The sequence below is a fragment of the Vombatus ursinus genome, unplaced genomic scaffold, assembly GCF_900497805.2.
Source record: "Vombatus ursinus unplaced genomic scaffold, bare-nosed wombat genome assembly UNPS02014772.1, whole genome shotgun sequence".
In the NCBI taxonomy this organism is placed as follows: Eukaryota; Metazoa; Chordata; class Mammalia; order Diprotodontia; family Vombatidae; genus Vombatus; species Vombatus ursinus.
The window spans coordinates 5,902,508-5,913,720 of NW_020954550.1; positions in this window are offsets into that span (position 1 = coordinate 5,902,508).

Here is an 11,213-nt window from a genome sequence, read left to right on the forward strand (position 1 = left end):
AAGAAATAGACAGCAAAACTATACTAGTGGGGAACCTAAACCTCCCCCTCTCTGAACTAGACAAATCTAATCACAAAATAAGTAAGAAGGAAGTTAAGGGGGTGAATATAATTTTAGAAAAGTTAGATATGGCAGACCTCTGGAGAAAATTGAATGGGGATAGAAAGGAATATACTTTTTTCTCAGCGGTACATGGCACATACACAAAAATTGACTATGTACTAGGGCATAAAAACCTCACAATGCATTGCAGAAAGGCAGAAATATTAAATGCATCCTTTTCAGATCATGATGCAATAAAAATTATATGTAATAAAGGACCATGGAAAGATAGACTAAAAATTAATTGGAAACTAAATAATCTAATCCTAAAGAATGAATGGGTCAAACAACAAATCATGGAAACAATCAATAACTTCATTCAAGACAATGACAATAATGAGACAACATACCAAAATTTATGGGATGCAGCAAAAGCAGTTTTTAGGGGAAGTTTTTTATCTCTCAATGCTTACATGAATAAAATAGAGAAAGAGGAGATCAATGAATTGGGCATGCAACTAAAAAAACTAGAAAAAGAACAAATTAAAAATCCTCAATTAAATACCAAATTAGAAATACTGAAAACCAAATGAGAGATTAATAAAATTGAAAATAAGAAAACTATTGAACTAATAAATAAAACTAAGAGCTGGTTTTATGAAAAAACCAATAAAATAGATAAACCTTTGGTTAATTTAATTAAAAAAAAAGAAAGAAGAAAGCCAAATTATCAGTATCAAACATGAAAAGAGTGAATCTACCACCAATGAAGAGGAAATTAAAACAATAATTAGAGACTATTTTGCCCAACTCTATGCCAAGAAATTTGACACTCTTAGTGAAATGGATGAATATTTACAAAAATATAAATTGCCCAGTTTAACAGAAGAGGGAGTAAAATACTTAAATAACCCCATTGTAGAAAAAGAAATTGAACAAGCCATCAATGAACCCCCTAGGAAAAAATCTCCAGGGCCAGGTGGATTTACAAGCGAATTCTATCAAACATTTAAAGAACAATTAATTACAATACTATATAGACTATTTGGGAAAATAGACAAAGAAAGAGTCTTACCAAATTCTTTTTATGATACCAATATGGTGCTGATACCTAAACTGGGAAGAGTCAAAACAGAGAAAGAAATTATAGACCAATTTCCCTAATGAATATAGATGCAAAAATTTTAAATAAAATATTAGCAAATGGATTACAGCAACTTATCACAAGAATAATACACTATGGTAGGATTTATACCAAAAATGCAGGACTGGTTCAATATTAGGAAAACTCTCAGCATAATCATATCAACAACAAAACTAACAAAAACCACATGATCATCTCAATAGATGCAGAAAAAGCTTTTGACAAAATACAATACGCATTCCTATTAAAAACACTAAGAGCATAGGAATAAATGGAGTCTTCCTTAAAATGATAAGTAGCATCTACCTAAAACCTTCAGCAAGCATCATATGTAATGGGGATAAACTAGAAGCATTTCCAATAAGATCACAGGTGAAACAAAGATGTCCATTATCACCACTGTTGTTCAATATGGTACTACAAACATTAGTTTTAGCAAAAAGAGAAGAAAAAGAAACTGAAGGTATTAGAATAGGCAAAGAAGAAACAAAGCTATCACTCTTTGCAGATGATATGATGGTATGCTTAGCGAATCAAGTAAAAAACTACTTGAAATAATAAACAACTTTAGTAAAGTTGCAGGCTATAAAATAAACTCACATAAATCATTAGCATTTCTAGATATTACCAACAAAACCCAACAGCAAGAGATAGAAAGAGAAATTCCATTTAAAGTTACTGTAGACATTATAAAATAGGAGTTTACCTAAAGAAACAAACCCAGGAACTATATGAACATAATTACAAAATATTTTTCACACAAATAAAAGTCAGATCTAAATAATTGGAAATATCAGTTGCTCATGGGTAGGTCAAGCTAATATAGTAATCTACTGTTTGATAAACCCAAAGACTCCAGCTTCTGGGATAAGAATTCACTATTTAACAAAAACTACTGGGAAAACTGGAAAAGAGTATGACAGAAACTAGGCATAGACCAACACCTTACACTATATACCAAGATAAAGTCAAAATAGGTACACGATTTAGATATAAAGGCAGATACTATAAACAAATTAGGAGAGCAAGGAGTGGTTTACCTGTCAGATCTATGGAGAAGGGAAAATTTTATGACCAAACAAGAGATAGTGAACATTATGAAATGCAAGATGGATAATTTTGATTACATTAAATTGAAAAGTTTTTGCACAAAGCCAATGCAACCAAGATTATAAAGGAAGCAGAAAGCAGGAAAACAATTTTTACATAAAGGCCGCATTTCTAAAATATATAAAGAACTGAGTCAAATTTATAAGAATATAAGTCATTCCCCAATTGATAGTCAAAGGATATGAGTAGACGGTTTTCAGAGGAAGAAATTAAAGTCATCTATAGTCATATAAAAAAATGCTCTAAATCACTATTGATTAGAGAAATGCAAATGAAATCAAACCTGAGGTACCACATCACACCTATTAGATTGGCCAACATGACAAAATAGGAAAATGATAAATGTTGGAAAAGATGTGGGAAAATTGGAATGCTAATGCATTGTTGATGGAATTGTGAACTGATTCAACCATTTTGGAGAGCAATTTGGGGCTATGCCCAAAGGGCTATTAAAATGTGCACACCCTTTGACCCAGCAATTAGCACTTCTAGGGCTGTATCCCAAAGAGATCATAAAAATGGGAAAAGGACCCACATGTACAAAAATATTTATAGCAGCTCTTTCTGTGGTGGCAAAGAATTGGAAATTGAGGGGATGCCCATCAATTGGGGAATGGCTGAACAAGTTGTGGTATGTGAACGTAATGGAATACTGTTGTGCTATAAGAAATGATGAAGGGGCAGCTAGGTGGTACAGTGGATAGAGCACTGGCCCTGGACCCTGGGAAGACCCGAGTTCAAATCTAGCCGCAGATACTTGACACTCACTAGCTATGTGACCCTGGGCAAGTCACTTAACCACATTGCCTAGCCAAAAAAAAAAAAAAAAGAAAGAAAGAAAGAAAAAAAAGAAAAGAAAGAAAAGAAAAAAAGAAGAAAAAAGAAATGATGAGCAGGTGGACTTCAGAAAAACCTAGAAAGACTTGTATGGACTGATGCTGAGTGAAGTGAGCAGAACCAGGAGAATGTTGTTCACAATAACAGCCATGTTGTGCAATGACTAATTTTGATAGACTTAGCCCTTCTCAGCAATGCAAGAATCTAAGACATCTCCAAAAGTCTCATGATGGAAAATGCTATCCACATCCAGAGAAAGAACTATGGAGTTTGAATGCAGATTGAAGCATACTATTTGCTCTTTTTTTCTCTTCTTTTTTGTTTTGTTTCCTCTTTCTTGTGGCTCCTCCTATTAGTTCTAATTCTTCCTTACAACATGACTAATGTGAAACTATGTTTATTAGAAATGTATATGTAGAGCCTATATCAGATTGCTCACTGTCTTGGGGAGTGAGGAGGAGAAAAAATTTAAAGTCAAAAGCATATGGAAGTGATTGTTGAAAACTAAAAATAATAATAAACAAAGAAATCTAGCCAGTAATACCCAAGATATTTAGTGATGTTTCAGCCTTTAAAATTACCATCTTTTGGGCAGAGCACCCTCAGGTAAGGGCATGATATCCCATGTGGGGAGAAGAGAGGAGAGAGGAAGAGCTGAGTTGCCCAACTGGAATTGGCTAGTTGGATTCTATTCTATTGTTGGTGTTGATTCTATTCTAGCTGAAATTTACAAGGCAGGGGTGATGGGGGATGGGGGTGGTCCTTGCTCATACAAAAGCTGACTGGAATTTTCTGGGTTACATGGCAAGAGGTTATCCCCCAGGAGTTCAAGGATGCCTCCATTGTTCATCTCTATAAAGGTAAAGGAAATGGATTGTCCTGTGACAATCCCAGGAAGGGTCTCTCTCATAGTCGTTGCTGGCAAGATTCTCCTCAATAGACTGATCCTTCACCTGGAAGATGGTCATTTACCTGAGAGCCAGCGTAGCTTCAGAAATGGCCAAGAAACAGTTGATATCCTGTTTGCTGCCTGACAACTCCAGGAAAAATGCCAAGGGCAGGTCAGGGGTCTGTACACAATGTTTGTAGATCTGACCAAGGCCTTTGATACTGTCAGTCTTGAGGGCTTATAGAAAATTAAGTCAGAATTTGGTTGCCTGGAGAAGTTCATCTGTATTGTATGTCAATTTCACGTTGGCATGTTTGCCTGGGTTCTGGAGAATGAACGATGCTATTGTTCTTTCTGAGTCACCAATGGAGTGAAACAAGACTGTGTGCTTGCTCCCATGCTTTTTAGCACGATGTTTTCAGCCATGTTGTCAAACACCTTCAATGAAGACAAACATGGCATCAAGGTCAGCTACTGAATTGATGGTAAATTCTTCAACTTGAAAAGGCTACAAGCCAAGACTAAAGTAAAGGGAGTGTTGGTGCATGATTTTTTTTATTTGTTTGCAGATGATTGTGCACTCAGTGCACCCTCTGAGGCTGAGATGCAACAAAGTATGGATCAGTTCTCTGCTGCTTGTGCTAATTTTGGCCTAACAATTAACACCAAGAAAACACAGGTGCTCCGTCGGCCAGCACCATACCATCCATAGGTGGAACCATTGGTCACAGCAAATGGAGAAGTTCTGAAGGCTGTAGATAAATTCACTTACCTTGGCAGTATATTTTCTAGGGATGTATACATTGATAATGAGGTTGACATACCCATTACCAGAGCTAGCTCAGGGTTTGGGAAGCTCCAAAGGAAAGTTTAGGAGAGAAGAGGTATTAGACTGACTACCAAACAGAAAGTCTACAGAGCTCTTGTGCTGATCTCATTGTTGTGAAATCTGGACAGTATACCAGTGCCATGATAGGAAATGGAATCGCTACCATTTGATTTGTCTTAGGAAGATTCTGAAGATCATCTGGCAGGATAAGATACCAGACTCCAAGGTCCTTTCTCAAACTAAACTGCCAAACGTTCAAACTCTGCTGCAGAGAGAGGAACTCTGATGGGCTGGTCTTATTGTTGGAATGCCAAATATGTGCTTGCCAAAATGACTATTTTATGAAGAACTCACACAGGGCAAGTGCTCACATGGTAGTCAGAAAAAGCGATACAAGAACACTCTCAAGGTCTCTCTTAAGAACTTTGGAATTGGGGGGCAGCTAGGTGGCGCAGTGGAAAGAGCACTGGCCCTCGAGTCAGGAAGACCTGAGTTCAAATCCAGCCTCAGACACTTAATACTTACTAGCTGTGTGACCCTGGGCAAATCACTTAACCCCATCGCCTAGCCCCCCCGCCAAAAAAAAGAACTTTGGAATTGATTGTGTGACATAGGGGGTGGCACTGGCACAGGACCTCTCAGTATGGCGTGCCCTGAAAAAAGAAGGTGCTGTGCTCTGTGGGCAAAACAACTGAAGTAGCTCAAAAGAAATTTGAGATGTGAAAATTTAGAGAATCCATCCCAAATGTTCACATGGACTATTTGTGCCCGACCTGTGGTAGAGCATTCTGAGCTCCTATTGGTTGGACACACTGCAACTTGACTCTAACGTAGTGATATCATTTTGGTCTTCTTTGAGAATGAAGGACACCACCACCAACAACCATATATGCATGTATATGTATGTGTGTGTGTGTGTGTGTGTGTGTGTGTGTGTGTGTGCAAGACACATAATCTGTCCTCAACTCTCAAATCCCTTGCCCCTTGTCCTATTTTGGCTTATGCCTCGCCAAACCCCAAATCATGTCCAAAACAGAATCATTTCCTTTCCCCCTAAACCCACCTCACCTCTGAACTTCCCTAATTCTACTGAGGGCACCATTATTTCTCCAGTCACCTAGGCTCAAAATTTGGGGGTCACCCTCAACTCTTAGCTTTCATTCCTCCTCCATAGCCAACCAGTTGCCAAGTCTTGCTGATTCTACCTTCATGACATCTCTCATGTTCATACAATCATCACCTCAGTTCAGGCCTTCACCATCTCTTTCTTCAACAATAACTTCCTAATTAGTTTTCTTTGAGCCATTCCCCCACTCAAGAAGTTTCATTGTCTTTCCATTGCCTCTAGGATAAATTACAAACTCTTGTGTTTGGTATTTAGATGCCTTTGAAATCTGACTCCAACCTATCTTTACAGACTGATTTCACGTTACTCCTACTCATGCTCTCTATGTTCTAGTCAAACTGGTTTACTTGTTGTTCCTTGTACATACCATATCATCTCCCACCTCCTTACCTTTGCATAGGTGCTTCCCCTATGTCTGGAATGCTCTTGTAATCTCTAGTTCTCTTTAAGAGTAAGCCCAAGATGGGGCAGCTAGGTGGTGCAATAGATAGAGCACTGGCCCTAAAGTCAGGAGGACCTGAATTCAAATCTGGCCTCAGACCAAACACATGACACTTACTAGCTGTGTGACCCTGGGCAAGTCACTTAACCCTGATTGCCTAAAAAAAAAAAGACTAAGCCCAAGAGCCACCTCCTTCAAGAGGCCTTTCCTGATTCTCCCCATCATTAGTACCTCACCAATTACTCTGTATTTAGTTTGCATATGTTTTGTATTTATCTATTTACATGCCCCAGTAGAATGTAAGCTTCTTGAGGACAGACTGTTTTTTTTTTTTTCAGTTTTGTCCTTGTATTTCCAGGGTTTAGCAGAGTGCCTTGCACACAGCAGACACTTAATAAATGTTTATTGAATTGAATTGAACACTGGGTTCAATTATCTCCACCATTTACCTTGTCTTCACTTACTCATGATATGTTAAACAGAGCTGAAGGATATTCTGCACATTCAATCCCACCGCAAATTTATGTTATCTGCCCTCATTTTTTTTATTGCTTTTATTGCTGTATAGCAATTCTTTTATTTTGTTTTATCTCTAAATGATTTTCTATCACATTTTCCATAATGGCTGATTCAAACATCTTCTACTCTTGTCTCCTGTCCAATGTTCTACTAAGGGCCTGGTCCCATTCTTTATTGAAAAAACAAGGCCCAACCATCAGGAGCTCTGGCATGGAATGTAGCAGCCAAAAAAGCTAATGAGATCTTGGGCTACATTAAGAGGCACAGCTTCCAGGAATAAAGAGATGATGATAGCTTCTCTGTTCTCTGCCCTGGTCAGACCACATCTCAAATATTGTTTAAGTTCTTCGTGCCACAGTTTAAGAAGGACATTGATAAGCTGGAGTAACCAAAGGAGGTTAAATAAGATGGCGAAGGGCCTTGACTTCATGTTATACAAGGATCAGTTGAAGGAACTGGAGATGTTTAACCTGGAGAAAATAGACTCAGGGGCTAAATAATAGTTGTTTTCAAGGATTTGAAGGGTTGTCCTGTGAAAGAGGGATTCAAGTTGTTCTGGTTAGCCTTATAGGGCAGAACTAGGAACAATAGGGGGAAGTTCCGAAGAGGCAAACTAGAGTTTGATGTCAGGAAAAACTTCTTAGCATTAGAGTAAGCTAAAAAAGGGGCCGCCTCAGGAGGTAATGGGCTCCCCCTCTCTGGAGTTCTCCTATCAGAGGCGAGATCATCACTTGTTGGATAATCTGTGTTACAGTGGGAGATACCTTTTGGGTATAGATTGATTAGGTGGCTAATGAGTTTCTTTCCACTTTTGAAATTCTTTGTGAACCTGTGATTCACCCCTGTTCTATACCTGAAATCATCCCTTCTCTTGTGCCTTTAATCCTCACCTTTCTGCTCTACTCTGATTCAGAAGTTTTTCCCTTCAATAATTCCTTCACTAATATTTTCAGGATTTTAATTTAATATTTTTTTTACCCTCAACTTGACAAACATCAACAAGCATGATCATTTCTATATACAAATACAGCACTCCCTCTGGTGCCACTAGCTCAACTTGTGCTCACTCTCATAGGATTGAGGCCCCTAGAATTCCCACAAGAAGGATCGATCTCTTAGGAAAAGCCTTTTTTACTCATTTGCTTCCATTTTTTCTGTTGGGCAGGAATGTAACCCCATTATTTTCATAAGAAAATCTGATTGAATTTAATTCATTTTGACTTATAACTACTTGTTCAGGACTGCCTGTAATGCAATCTGACGTATAGTTTGTACAACAATAACAAAGTTAGAAAAATGCAAAGTAGGAATTCTGAAGGTACAATTTCTTTCTAGGTTGCTCCTTCTACCACTAGCTAGGGTCTCAGAAAAATTCTCAGGTTTGAATCTATAGCAGTTAGGTGACTCAGTGGATAGAGTGCTTTCTGTGATAGTTATTAAACTTAAGGTCTTATTTGTAGAACCATACCTCTGAGTGAGAAAGTGATGGAGAACTTGTTAGGAATCATTTTGCCATTGGACTTTACCCTGTAGTGTTCAGTGGCGAGGCCTCCATTTCCCTTCCATTGGGAGTTTATGTTTATCCTTCTAGGATAGCATTCTAGGTGTTATCCAAAAGAATATTTTGAGTTTTTAGTATAAAATTGATGATCAGAAAGTGGAGTGGGTGCTCTCTCCCATGAAAGGATTTTGAACTCACATGGATTAAATGCTAGAGAATCCTGACTGCAAAGAAGGGAGGTCAGATTTCTCTTTTCCTCTGTCACATTATGTGGAATTCCACATTATATGGAATATTAGTGGAACTCTTGGGTCGGGGCGGGAGAGGGGGGCTCTTTTAACCAAACATAGTTATGGTTCATGTCTAGGGTCTCTCTAAAATAGATTATTAACAAAGTCCTTTATAAAAATGCATTCCCCTTACAACGTATGTGGGGCCATCTCCAGTCATCCTGATCTATATCTTGCCACTGGATCCAGATAACTCTGGAGGAGAATGTGAGGTTGATGACTTTGCCCAGCCCTCCCTCACTTAAATCACTTCACCTCACTTGCAAGTCATGATGTCACCTGCCTGATGTCTTGGTCTTCTTAGAGAATGAAGTACAAATGACAATGAATGAGTAGATATCAGCTATAGGATAGCTATTTATTTCCTTAACCACAAAAGAAATTTTTCGAACACAGACTCCTAAGTGTGCATAAACGCACACTTAAAAACTGCAATTCATGCTATTTTTTTCTCTTCTGTTGAGTTTTGTTTCGTCTTTCTGATGGTTCCTCCTATTGGTTTTAATTTCTACTTACAACATCACTAATGTGAAAATATGTTTAATATGAATGTAAATGTGTAGCCTATATCAGATTGTGCACCATCTTGGGGAGGGTGGTGGGGAGGAAGGGGGAGAAAAATTTTAAACTTAAAAGCATACGGAAGTGATTATTGAAAAATCAAAATAAATTAATAAAAAACCCCTGCAATTCATCACTGTACTCTTCTGGAAGACTGGAAAGACTACCAAGTGACTTGTGGGATTGCTGAATAAATATTTCATATTCACCTCAAGTCTGTACTGTATAAGTAGTAATCCAAGGTCCATATCTTCTGGCCAGTCGGGCATACATGACTCATACGTGGTCTTCACCCCTTAGAAAGATATATTTTCAGGAAACACTGCCCAATAAATCACTATCAAACTCACAAAGTTGCTGCCAAGCCTAAAAACATTCATATCAGGATAGCCATTTAATCACCTGTGCTCAGGAAAAGACGTACTCAAGGACTTGAAATCCAGTATTAGGATCACCCAAATGAGCACATGTTTTAGTTACCATTCGTCTATACTGGCTGTGGCTGCCATTGGGGAAGAAAGGGAGGAGAAAACTCATCTCCCCCTCCCCCCCCTTTATCTCATTAGAAGTTTATGGGAGAGCAGCTTTCAAAGAGGAGGAGAGAAAAAGGCAGACCTTTATCCTTTTCTTTTAAAGTCTAGTGAGTAGGTAGGTAGTTCTACCTGGCTTAGTGGCCAGTCCTCCTTGGCATAGTCCTCAGTTTCAGAAGCCTTTAAGGGATTGCTCTGTCATCCCAAGACTCAAGTCTCTGGGGAGCAATAAGATATTGCTACATTCATCTCAAGGTGCACATCCTTCAGCAAGGAGTCAGAACACAGGTGGCCCACCAGCAGGGGCTAGGGAGCAAGCCCATCCCCATACATGCTCCATGATCCCCTGCCCCCTGCTACAACAGGAGAAAGAATTTTCTTTTGGCATACACTTTTTTTGTGTATCTCTGTGGGACTGAGGAGATTTGGAAGCAGGTCTTCATGTAATGAAGTTAAACAATTGCTGATGAGAATTGACTTCAGGTGAATCTACTGAGTCAAACCTGAGAGTATGTTTCTGGTAGAGGGAGCAAGCCAGGAAGATACTGTGCCCTTATAGCTGTTCCTTTGCATTTTTTCTTCCTTTGTTTTTATTATACAAATTATAAGTCTGTATTCCAAGGCTTACAGGGCTTGAGGCAGTGCTGAACTTACAGGCAGTCCTAAACAAGTAGTGGTAAGTCATATTTATTATTATTCAAGTCCAATCAGATTTTCTTTGGAAAACAATGGTATTACATTCCTGCCCAAGGACCCGATGCCCAATTTATTATAAAAATGACTACCAACAGAATATATGATTAACAAGTGATATATATCTGACATAGTGATAGAAAGCTTTCTAGTGTATGTAAAGTTATTAAACAGCAACATAATAACTAATTACATACCACTATAATGAACATTATAGCCACTTTACAAAGCATATTGTAATTTCAGACATTTTTTGGGCAGCAACAAATCATAAAGTGAAGGAACACTTTCACCAAGGTCTTGGAATTCAGAAGCACTTCCTTGGGTTGGTTTTTCACAGGTGTTTTTTGAGGATGGGGACAGGCAAGTTCATGTGGTGGCTTTCTGAGAAATGAATCCAAAGATAGTAGTTTTATTAGCCTTAGTAATAATAAACATTAGAGATTGAAGTGTTGGAATGTGATCTTTTGTTATTGTTTTTTAAATCGTGCTTACTATGTACCAGGCACTGTACTAAGTGCTTTACAATTATTATCTCATTTGATCCTTATAACAACTCTAGGAAGTAGGTGCTATTATTAATCCCATTTTACAGATGAGAAAACTGAGGCAAACAAGGGTTGAGTGACTTGCCCAGGGTCACACAGCTTTTAAGTGTCTAGTTAGATTAGAACTCAGGACTTCCTGATTGACTATTGCT